The sequence below is a fragment of the Theropithecus gelada genome, chromosome 12 (assembly GCF_003255815.1).
Source record: "Theropithecus gelada isolate Dixy chromosome 12, Tgel_1.0, whole genome shotgun sequence".
Taxonomy (NCBI): Eukaryota; Metazoa; Chordata; class Mammalia; order Primates; family Cercopithecidae; genus Theropithecus; species Theropithecus gelada.
In genome coordinates, this window is record NC_037680.1 from 91132428 (window position 1) to 91159315 (window position 26888).

The 26888-nt window shown below is 37.9% G+C and overlaps 1 protein-coding gene and 1 long non-coding RNA gene across 3 annotated transcripts in view; both read left to right on the forward strand.

The window, feature by feature from the left end:
• Positions 1-26888, forward strand: part of VWC2L (von Willebrand factor C domain containing protein 2 like) — a 168571-nt gene that overhangs the window by 101294 nt on the left and 40389 nt on the right. The gene's annotated exons all lie outside the window — the stretch shown is intronic.
• Positions 328-26412, forward strand: LOC112636444. The gene is made up of 4 exons (XR_003122181.1): positions 328-360; positions 14722-14890; positions 23558-23707; positions 26284-26412. It is a non-coding gene; the product is annotated as an uncharacterized LOC112636444 (long non-coding RNA).

A 26888-nucleotide genomic window follows, 5' to 3' on the forward strand; every position in this document is an offset into this window, starting at 1 on the left:
TTTAATCGATCTCTTTATTATCAATTTAAAGATGGCCTTTTGAAGGAAACAAGTTTGATCAGAATGCCATATTAAAATGAAAGTTAGATGTTTTTGCAAGTAAAGTTATTGGCTAAATATACTTTATCATTTATATGACTATAAACTAGTAAAAGAAGATCCCATTTGAAACTATGGGATTACAAAATACATAAGATTTTGGTACAGAAGGCACCTGACTCGGTTTTGATTGCCTTTGCTTTTAAATTAAATCCCAACCTTCATTATATTATTCTGCCCCTCCTTTTTTCAGAATCAGAAAGCCAGTTGATACTCATTCTGAAGTTTTCAGTCCTAATAACTTATTCATGGAATCCAGACGTAAGCTGAATTGATCATCATAGATTGTGATCAATTATGTTTGTACATCTGTGGTCTCTGTGGCTGTGCTGAAATGTTTAGAAAATATAACTTATTCCCTTTATGCATTAATGAGTAGGCATTAAATATTTAATTCATTTACATATTATCTGGCCCCTCTATTTGGAGCTGCTATCTGTTAGTTCTAGAAAGTATCCCAAGAAAACAATATTATTTCCAGTTTCTTCCCCACATTGTATCATTCAATTTATCCCTCTATGAAAAATGGACAAGGTACTTTGTGGTTCTAAGATTTTCTCTTCCCTATTTAAAACTTTATGTAGTAGGGCCGGGCGTGGCAGCTCACGCCTGTAATCCCAGCACTTTGGGAGGCCAAGGCGGGTGGATCACGAGGTCAGGAGATCGAGACCATCCTGGCTAACATGGTGAAACCCCGTCTCTACTATAAATACAAAAAAAAAAAATGAACTGGGCATGGTGGCGGGCGCCTGTAGTCCCAGCTACTCGGGAGGCTGAGGCAGGAGAACAGTGTAAACCCGGGAGGTAGAGCTTGCAGTGAGCCAAGATCGCGCCACTGCACTCCAGCCTGGGTAATAAAGCAAGACTCCATCTCAAAAAAAAACAAAAACAAAAAAACTTTATGTAGTAGATTAACTTACTTCTAATTTCCTCTCACAGTTCTAGGAAGGACTTGTCAATCTAATATCAAATACTGAAGACAAAATTCATTTTAAACTTAGGACTTCTCCTGATCCTCACAGATAAAGCCTGGTGGCTCTTCCAGTCAGCCAGAATCTCATTCTTAACCATTTAAAAATATACACACAGAGTGTATTGCCTGGCACTTATTTATTTCCTAACAGATAATTACTAAATAAATGAATCCTAGATTTGCTCTACTCTTGGCTCATGTGGTAGACAGAATAAAGGCAACCCTGAATGTCAGTCCACATCCTAACCCCTAGAAACTGTCATTATGTTACCTTACATGGCAAAGGGTACTTTATAAATGTAAGTTTTTGACCTTGAGATAGGAAGATTACAATGAATGTATCCACCAACATAACACTTTGAACCTATATGTAAAATTTGTAAAAGTAAGGCTGGGCATGGTGGCTCACACCTGAAATCTCAGTACTTTGGGAGGCCAAGGCGGAAGGATTGCTTGAGCTTAAGAGTCTGAGACCAGCCCAGGCAAGATGGAGAGACCCCATCTCCACTAAAAATTAGCCACGTGCGGCTACATGGGAGGCCAAGGCAGGAAGATCACTTGAGCCCAGAAGACCAAGACTACAGTGAACCATGTTCATGCCACTGTACTCCAGCCTGGGCAACACAGCAAGGCCCTGTTTCAAAAAAGAAAAAATTGTTGAAGTGACCAAAAAATGAAAATCTCCAGCCAAACCACTGTGAACTAAATTGTGTTCTCCCCAAATTCATGTTGAAGCCCTAATCACCAAGATGACTGTATCTGGAGATAGAGTCTTTAGGAGATAATTAAGGTTGAAAGAGGTCATAAGGGTGGGACCCTAATGCCATAAGAATGTGGCCTTATAAATGGAAGAGAGAGAGATTTGGGAAGATTTCTCCTTCTCATTTACTTTCTGCCATGTGAATACTCAGGGAGAAGGTGCCTATCTGCAAACTGAAAGGAGAATCGTCATTAGAAACTATATCGGCCATCACCTTGATCTTGAACTTCCCATTTTCTAGAACTGAGAGAAATAAATGTCTGTTGTTTAAGCCACCCAGTGGTATTTTGTCATGGCAGTCTGTGCCTACTAGCACACACATCCGAAAAATGTATGTTTCTCCACAAGAGGTATATAATCTCATGAAATCCTTCATTATTTAAACTGAAAGTGTAAGAAAGTTGCATTGGATGAAATAACAGCTACACAACACACAATATTTATATACCTGGTCATGATCCCCAATGAGTCATGAACTTAATGCTTATCCTTCTCATTAGTGTTTCTCTTTTTGAGACACATTATTTACAAGCCATCCTTCTCTCACAATGAACTATCCATTTCACTTGATCAAATTTGATTATAGTCTTGATATCATTTGATTATGGTTTCATATAATGCACACAAGACTGATTAAAATAAATTTTTCTTTCTACAACGAATTTGCTAGCAAGCAGCTGTGTTGCTACCTGCCCAAGCAAAAATAAGCCAGCATGTCTGTCACTTGCCAAGTTCACTGTACCTTCAGGATACCTATGCTATCGTGAGGTGATCAGAATCATTTGCTTTTCAAAATTTTCACTATACCAAATACTGCATGTTCACTTATAAGTGGGAGCTAAATGATGAGAATACAGGGACACATAGAGGGGGACAACACACACTGGGGCCTGCTGGAGGGTGGAGAGTGGGAGGAGGGAGAGGAGCAGGAAAAATAATAAATACTAGACTTAATACCTGGGTGACAAAGTAATCTGTATAACAAACCCCCATGACACATGTTTACCTGTGTAACAAACCTGCACACCCTGCACATATACCCCTGAACTTAAAAGTAAAACAAAATATTTTTACTCTTTCTAAAAATTTTTGTCAGTGTACAGGTACCTGCTGAGGAACAGTAGGATTTATGTTACAAACCAATGGCCAAATGTAAAAGAGGAGATGCATTAATTCTAACACCCAAGCATTTCAAACCTAAGAGCTGTCAAAAGTAACAGTTTCCCCATACAACAGTGGTAGACCATAAGAAGAATGCATAAGTGGATATAACTGGAAATGGAATCATTTATGACTTTATGTATCAAGGTTGGTATGATGAATTATAGCTAGAAGTAAAATGATCACATAAACTACAGTATCTAAGTAAAATATGTGCTAAGAAGCTCCTCCTGAAACATCACTGGTTTTTCAAGGCTGGCTCCTTACAGAATCCACTGAAACTCTGGTGATTTTCTAGGTTGAATGTTCATTGAATCTACTACAGCGGTAGTCCAACTGTGATGAGTAGATAAAGGCTGCATAGCCCTGTTGAAAAAGAAAAGCTGCATCTTGATCATCAGGCTCAGTTAAATAAAAGATTATTGCACAGCTACAAATGAGGGAAACCTTAGAACCAGCCTAGCACTGATGGTAACATTTTAGAAATGAATGTCATTTTGGTCAGACAAGTGATTACTGTCAGGTCAAAGAGACCCAGGAATGTCTCCTCAATCATTTCATGCACTAGACCTTTCCCCTGACCTTCAAGCAGTGCTTCTTTCATCTTGAAATTCAATCAATTGGCCCTCCCAATCAGAAACATCCAATAAAATCATGCAAGCCAGGCGAATAGTTTTGTGAGCTGATTATTGAATGATGTCTAGAATGCTGAAATCATAGTCCTGAGCAATGTTTCTGAAGATGTAAAAAGTATGATTCATTTTACCATTAGGCTGATATCAGAGAGAAAGATTCTCATTTGACATTTAATCTTTAGGGACGAATTCGATGCAAGCATTCATAACGTGGCAGAGAAGATTTTCACTATTGCTGTTCCTTAGAACTGTGACATGAATGGAAGAGAGTCCAACATGATATGTGGCCATATCTGTTATTCATTCATTCACTCATTCATTCAGCTATTCAACATATAATTTTGGAGAACCTATTTAGTGCCAATCAAAGCTTGCTATGGATGGTTCTATTGAGCCATCTCTCCTTCATAGAATAAATGATCCTCAAGTTGGGAAACACAAGTTATAAAACAGAATCCTCTATACAATGCAAGAGTATCATCTTAGCACCCCTCACAAGTGCTCAGTCTCTGGTTCAAATCTTCTAGAAAGCTCTAAAGACAAATTCTCAGGTGTATGAAGTCTTCCCTTCAGTATGACCAGTAGCAGCCATATAGCCCTCTGCCATTGGCATGGCATCCTCAGTTCAGTCAACAACTTGAAGGGATATCAGCTGCCAGAAGTGGTCTTTGGAGATGACAGCAGGATGTTGGTGGAACAAGTATCTTTGACTTGGGGTTTTATTTATAATGAGAACTGATTGATGGTTTGGCCCATATACACACACTCATGCAAATGGCTTCATCTTTACGGCACTAAATGTAATGCCATGTTAATTTGGATAAGCAATTGTTACATTTCATATCAAAGGTTTCTTTTTTTCTGTAATCATTTACTTAACATTTTAATTTTCCTTCTGCAGCCTCCCAACTAAAATCATCTAACAGTAATCTCTGTGTTAATACCAGACAGACAGAAAGCATCTGTATTATGTCAAGCGTAAAAGAAACAGAAAAGCATCAATTTCTGATCCTTAGGTAATATTTTTCTTCTTTCTTAACACAATTTTATGTAACAGTAGAATATGATATTAAAATATCAGGGCAAATTTTTGTAAACATATTTGAAATCTCCCTTTCCATTCACTTTAATCTTTGTCTAGATATGGATGTAATGTGGATACAGATTCAGAGAAATAATGGAATAGTAGTAAACTGAGTTATTTTTACAACTAAATCCCACCCTCCACTTCAGCATATTCAGTTGCTAAGGGGCAACATTTTGCCAAGCAGATAGTATAGTAAGAGGAAATCATGATACATTTTGCAATCCTGTGTCCTACAACAACAGGATATTAAGTGCCTGTAGCACTTCATCTAGAAATTTGTTATTGGGTCAACAGCCCACAATCTAATGATCAGAAAAGGAGGACTGGATCCTGTAAATACACATACATGTTTGAACACTGGCAGTCACTTTTTGGTGAAAATGTGTTATCCCAAAATTGGCATAATCACAGTTTCCACCTCGTTTATGACCAGCATAAAAAATTGCATAAAATATCATGCACAGCTGTAGTCAGAAGGAAGATTCAATTTGGGCTTTGTGCAGACTTGACTTGCTGCCAGTGCAGTTACATACATCATCTAGGGCTGCATTTAAAAGGATAAAATGCAGTTTTAATTCTTGTGGCAAATTTATTTTTTCAAGGAGAGATAAAAATGTTAAAATACATCATAAAAAGCATTAAGTCCCTCCCTGCCCCCCACCCAGTCCATCTTTTGTTAATATAATGTTAAAGGGTTAGCAAAAGATGGGAAAGCTATAAAATTAAAGGTTAGGATTGCAGCTCTATCTGTCCTCAGAATGAGAAGGTATCTGGTGTGACTGCATACTCCTTTTTATTATTTAGACAGCCTCGTTGGGAATATCATATGTGAACAACCTCGAACATCCCTGCTGGTTTCTTTGAGAAATCTCAAAGGCCACAGTGATAGAGAACAGCATGGGCAAGCTACTAAAGACAGACAAGGTTTTCATCTGAAACCCAAAAGCACAATATAGCACACAGTTTTACAAGGAGCTCTCCTTCACCCCTGTGGAGGAGAGGACTGAATTGTAGCATCCTGTGTGCGGGTGTATCCCAGCATCTTCCTACTCTCAAGAGCCTTAAAGCGACAGCTGCTTCATTTCCCAATGGGGGTCCAAAGAAAACAAGTGAGTTGGCAAAATCCACATGGCTAATTTTTTATTTATTTATTTATTTTTGAGAGTCTTGCTCTGTCACCCAGGCTGGGGTGCAACGGCACAATCTTGGCTCACTGCAACCTCCGCCTCCCGGGTTTAAGCAATTCTCCTGCCTCAGCCTCCCAAGTAGCTGGGATTACAGGCGCCCACCATCAGCCCTGGCTAATTTTTTGTATTTTCAGTAGAGATGGGGTTTCACCATGTTGGTCAGGCTGGTCTCGAATTCCTGACCTCAGGTGATCCACCCATCTTGGCCTTCCAAAGTGCTGGGATTACAGGCCAGCATGTACAGGGATTACAGTGAGCCATCGTGCCTGGCCCACATGTCTAATTTTATTGACTGAAGCAGAACCAGACCTCTATTGTTGGGAATTTGAATACAACATTCTTTCTACCTCTTTATGCTGCCTCAGAAAGTGCTTGACACCTCTAGGAATGAGAGCATCCACTGAGAGATACAGGTGAGAACTTTTTATTTTATAGGTGATGGTATGCTGGAGCCAATTGGCACAGACTCTTGAGAGTGTATTGTTTTCATCTCTCTGTGATTCACATTCAGTGACTTCGTGCTAGTAACTTGAAATTAACCATACTGGGAATATCTATACCACCACAATTGGCAAATACTACAAACCAGGGCTCCCTCCCACCCGCTGCATAGACATTGATCAACACATCATTCTTCTCATTGTATCACCCCAGGAGTCAGCTCATAAATGATTAAGTGTAATGCTGCTCTCACCCAACAGCCCTCATCCCCTACCTCATAAAGCTCCAGTGATCAACGCTCAGTTGTTTTCAGCACGGCTTGCCAGGAGCTGCTATGAGGCTCCTTCAAGACCATAAGGAATCTTGTGAATCACCTGTTTCTGGGGGTTAGGGTACACCAGCACACCCAAAGCCAGCCGATACCAGAGTAGGCAGTTTTGTCACTGACTTACAGAAAGTTAATAGGCTCAATAGTTTTGTCAGAGCTTGAGGTTCCAAAGATTTCTTTCTTTTAATCTAAAGAGTGCATTGGTAGCTTTAGTTTATGTCAATTATGCATAGCTTATTGTTAATCAAAATTATGCTGCAGGAGAAACAGCCTTTGGAAATTTAAAAAAAAAAAGGAAGCTGGGGAAGAAATGTATATAAAGCTAGTTCAACTGCAACCAGAAGGTTTTCTTTACCAACAAAAGGCAAGGAAATATAGTTTTTAAGAGCTTTGATGTAAACTTACGTTTGGTCCCAGGTCTAACAACTATGAGCCCTGTGATCTTATACAAGTTACAAACTTCTCTAAGTCTCACTTTCCTCATATGTAAAATGAAAAGAAAAATAATATTTTCCTCTTAGGGATTGCAAAGATTAAATAAGACAAAGTATACTAAACCCTATCTTCTTTTGCATACCCAAGAATTTTGCCCTATTCTTCACTCTCACTCTTATTCTCACTTTTGGTCTCTCTCCCCTGCATCATCAATGTTTTTGTTCTCTGCTCAGAAATTTATTCCCTGCCACTCAAATGACCTCTAATGACATTGTCAAGATTATCGGTGACCTCCATATTTCTAAATTCATTGGTCAAATCTTTGTTCTCATCTTCTGTGGCTTAGCATATAACACAGTTAATTAACACCTCCTCCTTAAAATACTTTTTTCACTTCACTTTCAGTACCCCAGAGTCTCAAGGTTTCCCTCCTATGTATGGGCATTACCAATTCCAGTTGTCTAAGAACTAAAAAGGAGAGCTATATAGTGTTATATCAGGTGGCTACAGGGTCACTAGACTGTAGTGAGGAAGGTGGAGTTGCTGCAGGTAAGATGCCTAGGAAATGAACAGGTCAGTGGTTTCCAATTTCTGGCTGCATGTCTCAATCACTTGGAGGGCTTTTGGAACTCATGTTGCCCAAGCCATACCAAGTAAGTTATCTCTAGGCATGAGATTCAGGTGTCAGTATTTCTTCTTTAGGTTTCCCAGTTGATTACATTGTGGGACCAACACTGCAAAACATTGATTTAGATGCAATAAGAGAAGTAAAGACAGATCCCAGGAGGAAGAAGCAGTTTATAGAAAGGCTCCATGGGGTAAAAAGTAGCATATAAATGAACACAAAAGACTGAAAATGTTTAACGACACCAGAACAAAGAAAATAGAGAAACATAGAAGACTTGTACAATAATGGTGATAATACAAGGCATAATATTGGTTAAAAGATGCCATAAAGGCCACATTTATAAAGTACTACTTAAGAGATTGGGAGAAAAGAGAGATGGTTTGAACTCATGAGAAAGCAAATAAAGAAAACAATTAAAAGAATTAGTACTGTGTGGCTGGGCGCGGTGGCTCACACCTGTAATCCCAGCACTTTGGGAGGCCGAGGCGGGTGGATCACGAAGTCAGGAGATCAAGACCATCCTGGCTAACATGTGAAACCCCATCTCTACTAAAAATACAAAAAATTAGCCAGGCGTGGTGGCGGGCGCCTGTAGTCCTAACTACGCAGGAGACTAAGGCAGGAGAATGGCGTGAACCCGGAAGGCGGAGCTTGCAGTGAGCTGAGATGAACCACTGCACTCTAGCCTGGGTGACAGAGCGAGACTCCATCTCAAAAAAAAAAAAAAAAGTACTGTGTGTCAACTAATAGAAAGACTGAGTCAATTAGTTGTATTTAACTTTGTATTCAACTATTTTCTTTGAGCTAGGGCAAGATACCTCAGTTTCCTCATATGTAGTATGTATAACAATATAAAATAAACTTATTTCATTAGTTCCTTGGAGGATGAATTTAGATAATTTATATAAGGCACTTGGACTAGCACTTGACACATAATAAACACACATTAAATGATGATAACATTATGATGATGTAGGTCTTCGGCAAAAGTTGAGGGAACTTTGCTAAGAAGTTGGCCTAAAGATAGGGTTCAACTGGGGAGAACTATGATAGATGCCAAGGTAAGTTCCCTTCCTCCAACCAGAACTACTGTGAAGAAGTTCACAAGAAATACTGTGAAGCATGAAAAACTTGTCTCTAGTCTGCCCATTTGTTTTATGGCACTTCCCCCTTCCTTGTCCTTCAAGAGCAGGATTTTTCTACTTTCGAATACCTCCCAGTAGACAATGATTTGATAACAGTACTATTCCTGGGATTACTTTTCTCAGTAGTACTGTATCTTAAAGCCTTATCTGAAACTGTGGAATGAAAGGCTTTATCCCCAAAAGAATGTTAGTAATCAAAAATTAAATGAGATAATTTAGATAAAAATCACTTTTAATTTATAAATTGCAATGCAAATATTAACCTTCACCTATGATAATTTACTTCTACAAAGCCCTCTCATTTTTAAGGGGAGTATCCACTTTATTTTCCACATGCCCATTAAAGAGCATATTTGATCTTACTAGAAGGCCAATATTCCTTACTAGTAGCACATTAATCCTAGACCTATGGGAAAAAGACGTGACTGCAATGAGCATTGTGACAAAAAGGAGGTTTTCAGGTTGCTTATACAAACTTTTGTTCTTTTGAAAAACCTTAACATGAAAGATACGCTGCTTTAGTCATAATCAGTGAGAGACTAAGGAATAAAAAGAGAGGAGACGCAGAGATTCCTGTGTTCCTGGAATTGCAAAGCCTGTTTGTTTTCAGAACCTGTTCTTCCATTTAGAATTTCCACTTCTTACCCATGTACTGCTGCTCTTTCACTCACCTAAGAAAACATTTATGAAGCACCCACTGTGCACCAAGCACCTTTCATGCCCCTGGAGATATAAGATGATAAGACATAGTCTCTGCCCTTGAGAAGAATGCAAGAGAGTTGGACAGGCAGGACACTTATGCAAGTAGATCATGCTGATGTAACGGAGACATTGCAAAGACAACAGGTACAAAGGTAGTAGGTACACAGTGCTGTGATAGCTGTTCTTAGTCCACAGTGGAAACCATGATATCGCAAGTGTGTCTTGAAAACCAAGGGCCTAATTAGGCAAAAGAATCTGAAAGAATGTTCAAGACAAATAAAAGAAAACGTGAACTGGCCACAACAGCATGGTAGTTAAATTCTCTCTCAAGTGGTCTTTCTTAGTACCCTGGTCTCCAATTACAAAAGCCTTTTGCTTCCCCCGCCAGAGATGCCATATTGTTTCTTTCCACTAGTCTATGGTGATGGTACCATTTTCTCCCCCTAGCTTGCTCTGAAGGTGCACATTCAGTTGGTGCATTCACTTGCACCCAAACTGACTCCCCCTAGGTTCACATCCCAATGATGTCTCTGTACCACAAAGGAAATGGTCTAGAAATGCAAATCAAGATTTATACATGCACAAAGGGATACACTGCAATAATATACATGTTTAAAACAATACCAAAAAGGAGTGAATACATTAAGGGCTCCACAAAAACAGAACACTCTAAAGCTCTTAAAAATACATAGTTCTGAAAATTTAAGATCATTTTATAGCATGGGGAAATTCTCAGAATATTTGCTCCTGTTACACACACACACACACACACCTACCCACCCATATATACATGTCTGTTGTGTTTACATAGGTCCATGCTCAAAATAGAAAATTTGAGAAAAAAATGAATATATATATATATTATCCCACCAGCCAGAAATAATCATTGCTAACATCCGGGCACACATTTTTCCAGCCCATTCCCCATACATACTTGCTTCTTTCTGAAGCAAAATTGGAATCCTGGGGGTTTGTATCATACGTGATGTTCATCCTTGTGTAACATCATATCAAAAACACTTTTCCATGTAATCAATTATTCTTTGAAAATGGGGCTTGTCTGTAAATATTCCATTTTTTTTTAATGTAGCATAACTTACCAAGCAGCTTCATTATGGTGGACAGTAATAATTTCTATACTCTGGTTTTCATAAATGATTCTTCAATGAACTTCCTTGACCATGAGTCTTTGTTCATGATTCACTTATTTCCTGAGACTGGCTATACAGAAGTAAAATTACCAGGTCAAAAGGTAAAAGAATTCTAATGCTCTTGAACAATATTTCCCAAATTGCTTTCCAGAAAGGTTATAGCAGCTGATATTCTCACCAGTGATGCACAACGGTGCCCACAACTCTCACACTTGCCAGCATCAACTGTTATCTTTTATCATCACTGCCAATTTAGTAGACAAAAAACAGTATTCTTTTTTGATGCTCTATTGCGTTAAAACAAAGAATACAAAACTACATATGTGATATGATCTCAACAATGTAGAACTATGGCCAGAAAAATAAAGGAAACACATGAAAGTGTAAACATTTTTAGCACTTGGTGGTAGAATAATAGATCAGTGCTTTTTTATGTATCATTAATAATAATATATATGATTTATTCAAAAGCTACCAAGTTTCAGCAAACATGCTACATAATTTTCATGCAGCATCTCATTTAATCCTCAAAACACTACAAAATTTTACCCCATTTACAGCAGTAAATGACTGAGTCAAGAAAACTGGGTAGAGGCTGGGACAGTATTTAAACCCTAGCTTAACTAATTCCACAGTTCCTGCTTTTTCCTCTTCTTCCTCCTAATTTAACATTTTTTTGCTTTCTTGTCAATGAGCATTTTTAATCATAAAAAGCAATAAAAGTCATCTTAACCATCTGCTCCAAATAAGAGAATCCCCTACAACATTTATTGCCAATAAAATTTGGCCAGCTTCTCCAGAAAGTAAGCTCATTCCCCAGCTCAGGGAGGTAAGTGTGAGATTCTCTGGACATCTCACAATGACCAGGCCTTGCCCAAATGCAAGGGGTCACCAGCATCATTACCTGGAGCAACACTTCCTTGCCCTACAAACCATACCACATGGGTAACTGCCTAGCTCAGCGCACATAATCCTGGCTTGCGCTTGTAGCACATCACTCTGGCCACAGGAAATGCTATCTGTATGAGCAAAACACGTAGCAACATTACGGACATAGGTAGCCAAAGTCAGAATCCAACTTTTGTCCTTCCTGCATTAATGAGAGGATTGTACTTTCTTCGTATTAGTATCAATTTTAATAGCCTTTAAGAACATAGCAGGCAGGAAGCAGTGATAAAAATATGATGTGTTCTTGTGTTTATAAATGATGTTAACTTCATTATTAAAGTTCAGATAATAGCTAGACAATGTTTAATCCTAGTCTTTTAAAAATTGTATTTCTTTTCCTCTTTGCTGCTTCCTCCTCCGCTTCCATTTCTTTAATTTTTAGTGGGTACACAGTTGGTGTATGTATTTATGGGGTACAGGAGATATTTCGATACAGGCATGTGATGTGAAGTATGTCATGGAGGATGAGGTATCCATTCCCTAATTCTAGTCTTTAAATACATGTACACAATATTTTAAATATATACTATCTACCTAAAATATTAGCAAATCTGAAAAGGAGTCATTACAACATGTCTTTTGAAGATATATTTGGATAGATTTTTTAAAACATACTACCTAATTATCATTACAAGCTATATAAATATATATTTGCAATAGGTGAATACAATAGCTATTTTATAGACTAAGAAACCACTTTTCAAATTGTTGTTTTGGTTTTGGTTTTTATTAAATCCTGATGTTAAATATTTATATTGAGAATGCAATATACAGAACAATAAGGAAAAAATAAAGAATATCTGTACGAGAGGAAAATGTCCCAAAGCTAACTCTTTTTAATATTCGAAGAACATGTTGATTGTTTATATAATATATTCAGACACATTGTCCTACATTTATACTAATGTGGAAATAAGCATTAGCAAACTAGAGTTTATTGGTAGAGTTTTGTCCAGAGAAAAATAACTTTTTATAATGATTCTATCATTTAGTAATAACTCCTGTTCGTTTCAATGGCTAAAATGTCAACATCCAGGTCCTAACCCCTAGCCCCATGCCATTGCCTTATTTCATTTTAACTCCAGTCTCTGTTCATTGTTGACCTCTGTGACAACAGGAATCAATGCACAGAACCCTTTGAGGAATTCGCATTCTTGAGAAAAGTGTCACTGAGTTACTTATGTCTTGTTTTCCAAGAGCCAAAACAGTCTGGGAATCTGATCACATTTTGCTTTTCCCCATTTTCTATGAGATGCCTCATTCATTTATGATAGCTTCACAGTCTTCTAATTTGCTGGTTGTTCTTTGAATTTCAAGGTTTTTCATTAGAAAGTGAAGTATTTTAGAAATCTTAATGTATACTTTTCAAATTGAGAAACAGACTTTTTTCTAAGATGCAAAAAGAAATTACCTGTGATGATATCAAGAAATATAAAATTATATGTTTAAATTTTAGGCTGGGTGTGGTGGCTCACACCTATAATCCCAGCATTTTGGGCGACCAAGGCAGGCAGATCACTTGAGGACAGAAATTTGAGACCAGCCTGGCCAACACGGTGAAACCCCATTTCTACTAAAAATACAAAAAGTAACTGGGTGTGGTGGTGCACCACTGTAATTACTTGGGAGGCTGAGGCAGGAGAATCGCTTCAACCCAGGAGGCAGAGGCTGCAGTGAGCCGAGATCGTGCCTCTGCAGTCCAGCCTGGGCGACAAAGCAAGACTCCATCTCAAAATAAATAAATTAGTTAATTAATTAAATAAAATTTAAAAGATTCAAATCCTGACAAATATTCCGTTTTTACTGCTTAATTTAATGTTTAAATTTACTGTTAATTTCTGGGGTTTAACTATGACACATAGTATGATGAGCTGATTGATTTAAGCTTAATTTGGAAAGGAAAATTAGAAAATCCATGTCTTATATAGTCATAAAGTTATCTTAAATCATTATTTATTACAAGAGAAAAAAAGAAAAAATTTAAATACACTGAACTATAGTATATTCTGTCACATAGAGCATTTTTTTTCAGAAAAGCAAATTACTATAATATGTACTTTGCTACCTGACAGCAATAAAACTCACATGACAAACTTTTACCCCTCTTTGTTTGTACTTGTGTCTTGCCAGCCTCTCAGTTTTCTGTATCTTCCCAAATTATTCTTGGTTATTAAACAGTACAAGTTCAAGCACAAAATATCACCTTAACACTATGAAGAACAATATTTGTTTTCCAAAGATGATCAGGTCTGGTTCTGGTCATTCTTTTTCTAAGAGTTTCTACCCTTTGTAAAATTTGTACATCTGAGCCATGCACTGAGGATTTTTCTCCCTTAGATCTGATCTGGGGCCTAAGTTTTCTCTAAAAATGAGGGGATTAAACTAGAAGGACTTCTGACCTTTATGGGCAATACAAATTGTAATTAACCCAGTTTGGATTCTAACCTATTCTGCATTCATTCCACACGTATTTATTAAGTACTAGCATGTGCCAGGCGCTGTTTTGGGTGCTGAGGATACAGTGGCAAGTGAGAGCCACCTGGTCCCTGCCTGAACCTAATTACACTCTAGGACCTAATTCCAGCCAAGCGAGGAAGTTGATGATGCCGCATCGATGTCCCAGTTGTTTTTTTCTCACTAATGCCCTCGTCCTCTTCAAATGAAAGACTGAACTCTTCACAACTTATTTAAAAGAATCAGATCATTTGACTATCACACCAAATATATTGTAGACCATTATAGAATCTTGACTCAAAGTTTAGAGGAACACACACAAAAAATTATTTCTATTTTTCCACCTACAGTTTCAGAGCCAAGGGCACTTTGGCTGGCTTTTTTTTTCTTTTTCTTTTTTTAAAGAAATGCCAAGTACAAGACAGGGCCACAGATCAATTGAATGGTTTGTGTTTAGAAAAGCTTGGGGGCAGGAGGAGTTCTGTCTCACACACGCACTTTAAATAATGGGCTCATTAGTTCCTAGTGAATTCTTTTTGCACTAGGTGAAAAAAATATTTCATCCTACCTGGTCCATTTTTCTTCAGGGAAAATTCCCATCTGGAATTGTTAACCACCTTGAGGGTCAGAGATTTTCTTTGAGAATCAGAGGAAAGCAATGAACCTCAGACCTGGCAGGTGAGGGGACCAGGAGAAGACAGGAAGCACATGTGTTCAAACAGACGAAAGTGTGCACACAGGTAGTTCATGCCCAAGGTAAGCAACTCAGTACTGGAGTATACAAAATATTACAGTTCACAAAAGTGTGTTCTACAAAAATTAGGGTTACTGTTACCCGGGTGAGGAGGTTGTTTCCAGAGTCAGGGAGTCTGGGAAATGCTGGATTTGAAAGTGATTTTTCAAAATTCTTTAGTATATGAACGTGCACTGCGCTTCCTTAAAAAGATGATGTGTGTGTGACAATAACTCTCCAACTCCTCTGGGCATGGAACCCCCTGGAATTGCCTCTTCTGACCGGCGTTCTAAGAAACACTCCCAGAAATATTTCATTCCTCACATCCCTACCACACTCTCAGATCCATCAGTGGAATCTGGTGGCAGAAGATCATCTACTATGAGAAAAAAGTCAGTCAATAACATTAAGGTTAATCGTCAATGACTGTTGTAACATGAGCATTAAAAACAAATAACTGTCCACTTGAATTAATGGAACTTTTTGCTTTTTATTTAAACATTTGGCCCCAAAAGCACAATGTGAGTGTGGTTTGAGCGAGTTTCTAGGACTTTCTCTGCTTCAGTTTTCTCACATATTAATATGGATAAAAAGTAGTACATACCACATACCATTATTGTGAGAATTAAATGACTTAGTACACGTAAGGCGTTTCGAACAGTGTTCTGTATGCATATATGTTCTCAGCATATAAGGACCCAATAAATATTAGCTGTAATTTTTATTTTCCCAGTCATACCAAAAATAAATAACATGTATTGTTAATATATTTTTATATATTAATCTATTATATTTAATCACTCTGGTAGCTCAGAATAATGTATATATCCACAGAGAAATTATAAGTATTAATATTTTCCAAAGCAGACAATGGATACTCTGAGAATATGTGAACATAAATGAAAACATTCGGGGAGGGAAAATTACATATTTAGAGGGAAAAAAAAGCCATTTCTTATCCGTGAGAGTTGCTTACATTTCCATGTAGTTCTATACAGATATTTAGAGCTACATCACCATGTAGAAACTTGGTTAAAGAGTGAAGTGAAAATGGATTAATCCTTCCTGCTCACATCTCCCCATATTCATACAATACTTTTTGGCATTTTTCGATTCGTTTACTGTAGAATAAAATAACTGACAATTACAACCTGAGGTATTTAACGGTAAAACCACAGCCTGCTAAAAGCAAGCCATCATCACCCATATAAGGACACAAAATATGAGAGGACTCAAACCTGGCTGAATTCCACTTTGACTTGCCTCATTATCATAAGCTCCTCTAGAAGGGATAGGGAAAATTCTGTTTCCTCCTATTGGTTTATCTTCCTCCATGACTCTCTTTTCTCATAAACCTAATTACCACATGATAGCCAGCTTGCGCCCCTGCTTATAACTCTCTGATGAAGAAAAAAGAATGCTTGTACCATGTTGGTGAGAATGTAAATTAGTTCAGCCACTGCGGAAGGCAATTTGGAGAATTCTCAAAAAACTTACAGCAGAACCACCATTCAACTCAGCAATCCCATTACCACATATATATATCCAAAAGAAAATAAATTGCTCTATCCAAAAGACACATACACTCATATATTCATCACAGCACTATTCACAATAGCAAAGACATGGAATCAACAGTGGATTGGATAAAGAAAATATGGCACATACTGGTGTATGGGTGGTTCCACGGTAGAAAATATGGCACATATACACCATGGAATACTACACAGTCATAAAAAAGAAAAAAACTGTGTCCTTTGTAGCAACATGAATGCAGCTGAAGGCCGTTATACTAAGCAAATTAACACAGAAACAGAAAACCAAATACCACATGTCCTCACTTATAAGTGGGAGTTAACATTGGGTATTCATGAACATAAAGATGGCAACAATAGATACTGGGGATTATTAGAGGGTGGAGGGAAGGAGTGGGGCAAGAGTCAAAAAACTATCAGGTACTATGCTCACTACCTGGTTGACAGGATCATTTGCATCCTAAACCTCAGCATCATGCAATATACCCATGGAATAAGCCCGCACATGTACCCCCAAATCTAAAAAGTTGGAATTAAAAAAAGAAAGAAAAGAAAACCATCTCCAATTACTTCCCATTGTGCTTAGAATGGAATCCTTAACTAATGATGCGGGTGGACTGCTGCTGCTTCTGACCTCTTAACTCACACCACTCTTCCCTACCTTAGCCATTTTCCATTCCTTGAAGCAAGTTCTTCCCTGCTTCAGGGTCCTTGTACTCGTCATTGCCTCTACCTGGAATGTCCGTCTCTCACATCATACTTAGCCTGATTCCATCTTACCATCTGAGCTGGTAAGAGATGGTAAAGGAGACGCCTTTCCACAAGCCTTCCCTGATTCCTCTAAGGTAGCCTTCCTCTTCCTGTTTATTGTCCAACATACCACCAATTTTATTGCCTCAAAGTACCAATAAATATTTGACATTAAGTAATACATTAATATTAGCACCAAAATTGTTCTCAATAGTTATAGCCATGGCATAAATGAAGTCTTCCATATCTGTTCTACTTTAAGGAGAAGTTATCCTTACTTAGTTATTGTTACTGCCCTATATTAAGTCCCTCTCACCCAGTGAGCTGAAACAAAAATTAGGTCATTTCTATCATTTACAATAAATTATAAGGTATATAACTGCTAAATTAATTTTAAAGCATCCTTTGGGTATGTGAATAGTAGTAAGAGAGGAAACGGAAGCTCACATATTTCACTTACAAAGTGTTTTATAAACTTTGTACTCAAAGTTTTATAACACTTTGCAAATGGAATATGTTTTCAGAAAATGAGACTGTTTTATCTCTTGGTTGATCCTGAACCCTGGAAGTATCAATAATTCATGAAATCATACAGTTTAAGCATTGGAAGAAAACACAATAGCCTTAGAACTAGCCAGGTCTCCAGCATTTGAATCCCTGCTACGATGTTCCTACCAAATAGTTATTCTTCATTAATCATGAATTCACAACCTCTTGAGGTAACACTTTCTTGTTTGAAGACCTCTGACTTGAAGAGATAAGTCCCACAGTGACTTATACTTATTGGTGTATTTCAGTATCTTAAATCCGAGTGGAATAAATCTAACCTCTCTTATACACACCAGACTTTCATGCTTCTCAAGACAACTGTAATATCCTCTTAACTTTTCTTTTCTCTGAGACAAAACTTTTAGTTCCTTCAACTATTCTTAATATGCCATTGTTTCACATTATCGCCAGGGAGTAATCTTTTAAGCTTACATCACTTTTCTTTATAGCCTGCTTCACAGAGAGAACCCAGAATGAACCATTTGCCACGGGTAACCAGATCACTACAGAGCAAAGCAGTCTGTCAAAACCCATGTTCATGATGTCAAAAAAATAACAATAAAACATCAGAGTAGCTGGAAATTTAACACACAGAGTAGAAAAAACAAAAGAAAGGAACCTGGAGAATATCTGCTCCTCTTGCACTCCTCAGCCACACACTCTCTCTCTAATCATTTCTAATCTTAACTCTTTTTGCAACTAAGTTCATAATAGTCTCTCTCTTCCTGAATTTTTAGAGACAATAAATCCTATTTCACTTCCACTATATGAAGTTGTCATTATGTGATTATTTTCATCTACAAAAATAGCCGTTTCTTAGAGCTTGACCCAATGTTATCAGGTATACATAAACAAAATAGACATCACTATTGCTCAAGTGAGAAACAGGTTGATGGAGAGTAAGGGACTTGCCTACAATCACAAGCTAGACAATGACAAAACCAGGATCTGAAGCCAAATTCCTGATCCAACGCTCTTGCCACCTTAGCACAGGTCCTTTCCCAAGGCCAGCTTTTGGATTCTTAGAGAGAAAGTGAATGTGGTCTATGGCAAGGCAGATTTTATCATCTCTTCTTGTTAAACATGTAGAAACTGAATCTCAGAGAAGTTTATTAACGTGACCAAAATCACAAACTGGGGAGTTGGGAACTCAACCATGGGTGCCCTGACTCCAGGGCAAGGGACTCGTAGCCAGCATGACAGGTTCAGTGTGTCCCTGCTAACATTTGCCTTTCCAATGAACAGTTCCTGGTTTGTGGGTTTTCTAAAATTTTAAAACTGCAAAAAACTACAGAAACTAAACGACCAAACTCTGTTTTCTCCTTTTTTTTATATATGCTGTTTCTTCTTACAAGCACTCAAGACCACATATTTGATTTACATCTTTAAGCACTGGAAACCATGGTGACAACTTGAAAAAGCTTGAGAGGCTAAAAGCACTTGTACCAAAGCCATTCCCAGGTCCAGGTTTTGTTCCATTGCAGTTTTATATCTAAATTATGAAGCTTTTCTACAAATCGGGTTCATAGGGAAAGTGTTGAGTCATTTTCATTATTGCATCGATTCTACACAGGAGTATCACTATAATATTTGAGGAAGTAAAACAGTCACTATGTTTAATTTATATCTCAGATCGATGGAATTATCAAGTCATCTATGTGCATCTGTTCAAGTGATTCATGCTTATGCTCATATACTGGGTAGTTTCATTCTTCATCTTTTCTCAGATAAGAGACTGGCAGTTCCAGAAGCCTCCATCACTAAGTCCTGCAATTCAGTGGATTCACTAGCATCTTAAGTTTAAAAACACAAACTTTCTTTAAACTAGTGGTTCTTCAGGTTTCATAGCAGCAGCAACAGCTGAAACAGCAATAAGCATGTCAAAGTCATGAGAATTACAGTAGTCAGAGAATAACTTACCATGTGAGGAAAAAAAATGAAATTATACTTACATCGCCATTTCCTTTGCAAAGTACTTTTTAAAATGAATTTGTGCCAAGTGGGGCTCAAGCCAAGCCTTCTCTCCTTCACAGCTCACCTTTCCTTAGTTAAAATGTTCAAGTCGTGACAGCACCACTGTTTCCACAGCATTGTGGCGTGTGGTTAACAAAGACAACCAACAATTACTCTGTGAGGAGAGAAAAGTTAATGCTAGAAGCAGAGGGGAGGAAGATTACCTGTGGAGTCCAATGATGACTAGTAGCAGAGTCTACACTTTCTAATAATATCAACTATTGATCCCCATTGAGTCATTTGCTTACAATACACATTAGGTAATGTTTGTCTCTGCTCTCATCCCATGGCAGCTGATCCTTTATTAATAACACATTCCTAGCACTGATGAAGCTGAAAAGAGAGGCAGACATGGACCCCACTCCTGATTCATGGGCTCGCACCTTCCTGGAAGAGTTAAGAAAGGGGCACTGGAAACGGAACGAGATTGATCTTTCAAGCAGTGAGAGGATAGAAAAGAAAAATTAGGGATAGAAACAAATTTTGGTAAATTGTAAGTAACTTGTGCAAGCTCTGAAAATAAATTGGTGTTACAGGGACCTAGTTATATCCGCTTTCATCCCATGGCGAGTTGATAATGTATACTTACATAAAATGTATGCCCACTCACAAGCAAAGCTCATTCCTAAAACAACATTAAGCTGGTAGCCATATAAAAGGGAGACCCCTGAAATCTCTAAACCATTGCTTAAACAGCAATATTAACTTTGTGTGTTTTCAGGTAGTTGCATTTGTAATCGTGTTAGGATGAATAGGTGAAAACAAAAAATGCAGCACTGTCAACAATGGGGGTGGTTTAATATTGCCACCCACCCACACAGTAATTTGAATGTTTCCTGAATCTAGGATATTTCCATTTTCATCCTTAAGTGAACTTAACTGTGTTTCAACATTCATCTTGCTACTTGCCTGTAGACTCAATAAGATTGAAAAGGAAAGTGGCTACTCCCCAAGGACCTTCCAACCGACATTTCTACAAATTTTGAGTTGAGAATCACGGGAAACAGGAAAAATGCAAGTAACGGTCCCTACCTACACAGCAAATATCTGTAGGACTTTTGACAAGTAAACACATTCTGATCGTGTGTGGACTGTGTCAGTCCAGACAAATTTTTCTACTGAAGATATAAGGAAACACTGCCAAATAATTATTAGTCGGAAGTAACAAATGCTTTTTAGATCAAGTTATTTCTTCCTTAGTACAGCAGTCCTTCTTCCAAACGTATGGAAGAACAGGTAATTCATTCTAGCTCAGTAGAAAAATGTGAAAACAAAAGGAGCAATTTTGTGTTTTCTCTGTATTGGAATATTAGATCTATTCTACGGGTAATCAACTTTTCCTTCGAGTAAAGTGTTCTATTTTTTAGGGAAGGTGAGCTCTTCAGTCGGCAGATGTCAAGCAAAGCCATTTTTTAAGTGAGCTCTTTGCAGGAGTGGGTTACCTTCACATTAAGGCAGAGCCAGAGGTACTGTGGCCCAAAGGACAGTACAGCTAAAGCAATTTCTCATGTGACTGACTGTCCAGGGGAGAGCCCGCATGAAAACATGACTATCAGTGGAAGCTCCCGAGGTCTTATTTTCTTATTGAAATAACAGGTTTGAATGCTCGCGTGTCAGGTTTCCAGAGTTGTCTTAGCTATCATAATTTTTCAAATGAGTGGAAATAAAAACTAGAGTAGCATATCCAACTGCAGTTTTATAGTATTTCCACATATGCACTAACGATAAAGTTCTATAATCTACAGTTTTTCAATGTTTCTTCATAAGGAAATGATACCACAATACTACTATTTCTCTCTTGGCTCAGTAAGGCTAGAGGAAGAAAAAGAAGTCTACTTCTCTGGGGGTGATTATAATGGTTGTAACATTTATAATAATTATAAATTTTGAGATCATGAAATGCAAAGGTAACCATAGAGATAGGAAACCTAGGCCAGGGACTGAAAAAAAAACCTGCTTCATTCGTTGACATAACCCGCTTCTGATCACATATGAAATGCCTACACATCACCTAATACACATTAATAGTAGAGAAGCAATAAATAACTAGAATTCCTAGTAAGAATAGTAATAATATTAGGAGTATCATCATGACTATTACTTCAGATTCTAGATGTAAAAGCTGGTAATAAAATCTGATCTTTTGCTTTGCTCACATGGATATTACTGAGGTAAGAACATACTTTTCTGATAAATGTACTATGGGAAAAAAAAAAAAAGTCATTTTATTGGTATCACACTAAGAAACAGATATCCCAAACACTACGTGAGTCGGCTTTCCATGGAGGAGTCAATTTCCACCTTTCCTTTTAACAGTCTAATATAATCTTTTTACGATTGGGTTGAAATGTCTTTTACGTTCACTTTCCATTTTTGTTGGTATTGAAATTAGGAGACAAGAGGAAGGGCTAATATCCCTTCATTTTTAGCTCTATGGTAATTCTGCAGGCTTTTACAAAACTATCAAGCATTTCTGTGTGTGGTTGTTGTATGTTTCTTTTTAAGTCATGTATTTATAAGCATAAAAAATGACAATGGCAGCTTTATCTATTTGATGGTTTCAACTAACTGAGAATGGGGTATGGGTGAAGAGCAGTGAACAGAACTCATTTCAGGTGTCAGAGCACAAACTTAAAACTTTGTCCCAGCTGAGTCTTTGCCACCTGAGTGTTCCTATCCAGTGATAGGAACAGCCAGAGGTAACCTCACTAGCCCATGAGGCTGCCTTGGAAATACAGATGCTGGAGCAGTGACCTAGAGAGAGGGGACCCTGTGCTAGAGAGAGAGGACCCTGACAGGCTGACTCCTGCATTTTTTCCTGTGACACCCTCTCGCCAAGCCAAATCCTTTGTGATACCTATATCAACTTCCAAAGTCATGACTCCTTTTCTAGACTGAAACCCAGGACAGTCTACAACCTCTACAAGTGGGCAGAACAAAATTCTGCCTGCATCACCGTATCTGATTCATGGCTCTGCTCGCGATCACCTGACAAACCACTTAACCTCGCCATGCTCCAGTTTCTTCTGTAACCCAGAAACACAATCATGTGAAAATCTCTCTCCTGGGATTTTTAGCAGTAATTACATACGTATATGTATGTATATTTATATGTGTGCCTATGTATATATATTAAAGCACTTTAGCTTATGAGATGCTCTAGCAATATTTAAAGATAAAGTTAGAATAAGTGAATAAGCCTGCAGCTGTAATGGGTCTGCTGTCTTCGAGGCTGCTAGTATTAAACAGCACAAATTGCAGCTGATCTTCCCAGGTCTCTACCCCTGGGCTTTGCCACTGACTCGCTATGTAACTTCCACTTTGGAATGTCTCTGCCTCCGCATTCATCTTTAAAATAATCTGAAGTGATGAACTCCCTTGTAGGGCATAGAGGAGGGGAGAAAAAAAGCCAAGGGATTTAATAAGTGTAATTGAAAAAACAAATAACAGACAGGATCCAACTCTCAAAGACATAGTTGTTATTCCTATTCATATAAATGCAAATTCAGCCCAAGAGTAAAATCACATGGAATTCTCTGATTTAAGGAATTTGCCCAGTAATAAGCACAGACATTTTTCTGGTTTCCGTCAACCAAATAACGAACAGGTTTTAGGAAATGCTCACGACCTTGCCTTGAATTATTTGTATACGGCTTCTATAATTTAAATTGTTGGGGTTATCAATGGATAACGGCAGTCAGAGTTTAGCCATAAACCTTCCAAGTAATGGTGACTTCCTGAGAGCCCCTTCTAACAAATATTTCTAAACTGTTTTCCTTGACTCATTGCCAATAAAATGGATGGAAACGCTTTCAATTCTCTCTTTTTCTTTCTTGGTCATAGCTTCAGAACCCTAGCGCTGCTTGATTCCCTTCAGTTGCAGATATTGGTGGCTGGAATCAAGGGCCAGGCCCCAGAAAAGTCTCACAGAAGGGACATACATAGGGCCAAATTGGACCCTCCGATTCACATCGTGTATCTCTGAGATGTGTGGTAAGTGTCTGAGGTACTGATAATGCTGCAGCCAAGATGGTAAAATAGAGCCAACACATCACTCATTGTACCAGAAGCCGTTGTCGCATCCTAATGCCAATTGTGCTGCAATGCATATTGCTCAGGCCATCGCTAGGCCTGGGCGCTATGCATTTTAATTGCACATGCTGCAATTAAAATTTAGGGTTTCAAGAAATTACTCCATTTCTTTGGTTTCCAGTTCATTGTTATCTCTGCGTTCTTTGACAAAAACATATAACAACTGCAGTTGTAATATGGATAGAATCCTACGGATTGTTTGCAAGCACCTTCCACTTAGAAAGAAATACATCACCACCAATGAGAAAGCATTGGTGGGAGATACAGATAATGCACAAATTAGAGCTGCTGCACAACTCCAGGGGGCATCATCTATTCACCACATTGTGAACTGTGCCCCCTGGAGTTGTGCAATGAAAACATCCTACAAGATCATAGATATCCTAGAGAAATCTTAAAGAAAAACTGACTCAATACGTTAGAAATGTCCATCTAGGAGACATTAACTTCAGGTTCTTCTGTCCTGTAGGCCTGACTTCTCTCACATTAATCAGAAGGTTACATGAGATTATCTCCAGTGTTAACTCCAGTTCTGGAAGTTTGTGATTGTAAGAGTTAAGGCCAATTTATATATATCAAGTGGTAGTGCCAGATGCAAATGTTTCCCTCTTTTTAAGCAGTGTTCTTGTAACTAGTGTTCTATTAGTGAAAACAAGGGAAATTTTCAACCTTGTTTTCCAGTGGGCCTTAGGAAAGAGGTTAAGTCTGTGGACTGCCTGACCCATTCAGTTTCTTTCACAGCTAATGAAAATACTGCAAGAACTGATGGGCGGAATGGAATCATAAAGAAAAGGAAAGCTTCATTTAAGCAATATAGGCAGTATTTCAAAAATGATCCTAGAAGGTTTGCTTCCCCCAAGCTGCAAACATTTTTCAGGCTAAACAATGAAGTATGCTTTAAATCAAATGCAGACAAAGCAATGTCCTTGATTTGGGGTAATATTTCTCCATTTGGTATTTAAAACTGTGTTTCCTATAATGTGTTCTCAAAGTATCTTCTGCATATCACCAGTCAAATTCTTTACTGAGTTTTACTTTCTGACATTTGATTTATAAAATTAATGAACATACGAAAGAAACTTTTTGTTAAAGTTCCCATGCTCTTCTCCACGCTTCTGGTCCGAGATTCTCAGACCATATCATGCTCTTCCAACATCCACCCCTCCTCCCCGACCCCAACATCATCCAGTCAAAAATTCCTTATATCCACATTGGCCTATTGAAATGTGATCTGAGATTGGCTTTCTCATGAGAAAAGCCAGGTTTATTACATTCAAACAGAATTAGCAGCCACTTTAAATACTATAATCCAAGTGGCACTGTGCTTATAAACCCTGAGCTTTTGTTTTAGAAATATAAACAGAAGGGTGATCTTTAAAGCTGTGTAAGTCATCCCAATTTCAAGGACTGGGTATTGGTCTGACAGCCTGACTTTGGCTGTATACAGCTACAGAGTATTTAGATCAATTAGATAAATTAAATTTTATAACAAAAGTCAACAAGATCATGATAGAAATTCAAACATAATTTGGAGAAACACACACACACACACACACACAAGTCTGTACCTAGAAACATCTAAAAGAGAAGATGCAGGACTCTGACCTTATAAGGTGGGCAATATATACTCCCTCCAAAAGAGAATAGGGATACATTATCTCAGCTTTCAGGCTTTCTATCCAAACCTAAGCTTTACCTGGGCAGTCCGGCTGTTATACCCATTTAAATTTTCACCCACTTCTCTTTTCGGCACAGGGGAAAGCAAAGTGTTTCTCCTAACTTTATTCTTATCCATCCATTACACTACCCTGTGAGGACCTGTTTTTGTTCACCATTAGAGCCCCCATGACTTGCATATTGCATGGCACATAGTAAATGCTCAGTAAATAACTTGTTGGAATATTGAATTAAAGATTTTTTTTTCTTTCATCAAACACACACTTACTGAATGCCTACCACAGATTCTTTTTGGCATAAGCCCTCAATAAACATGTATGGAAATTACGGGACAGTTTCAAGTCAAGGTCAGCTTTTCACATGAGAAAAAACTTAGCTGGACCAGCAGAACCTTCTGTATTCCCCATGATCATAGTGAATTAAAGCAAAGTTCATGGCATTGAAAACACCTTGTAGTATTTGATACTTTTCAACCAGCTAGGAAATTGACTACTGGTCAGCACTTAATCCACCCTGGGAAATTTGGTACTTGGGCTACATCAGGTTGAATTTTAAAATCTTAACATTTATGAATAAAAATGAAAAAAAAAGCATAGAAATGACTATTTGCCCTTATACTTTTTGTGGAAAAACAGACTTAGCTTCCTTTACCTCTCCTTCTAACAAGTATTAGCATTAATCTTATGTTCTTATTATCGTATAAAAGTATTTTACCTTCACTTCTTATGAAGAAAGTTTTCTGAAAATGTATATCTCTTCCTTCCATGCTTAAAATATTCCTAATTGTCTTCAACATAAAGTCAAGATTCCTAACATGATTTACCAAAGGCTTGATGATATCACTTCATCTTTATTCTGCAAACTCACGCCCTAGCATTCTTCCCAATAATAACTATCACTATCCCTAAATAAATGTTTAATACTTGAAATTCCCAAGCATGCATTGCTTTTTTTCTCCCTCTTGTCCTCTCTGTACAATCATGCCTCTCACCATCCACTTCAAAATTATTTCCTACACACACACACACACACACACACACACACACGCTTTACAAGGCTAACTTCTATTCATCCTTTTAATTACCTCAGGGCTCATTCTTCCAAAAGACTTACAAGATTTCCCCCATCCCTGTCTCCCATAATTGGGGTTAGGTGTCCCTCTTAGATATACTCTACACTGTCAAACCTCATGTGTCCACTCACCCCTATCCAATAGTTTGTAAATTCTTGGAAGGCAGAGCATAAATGTCTCTGGATCCCTAGCATCCAGGAGAATGCTTGCTATTTCATAAGAACTCAATAAAAGTGAATTAAATATACCACATTTTCTCGATCCATTCATTCATTGATGGACACTTTCATTGATTCCATATCATGGCTTTTGTGAATAATTATGTCACATGTG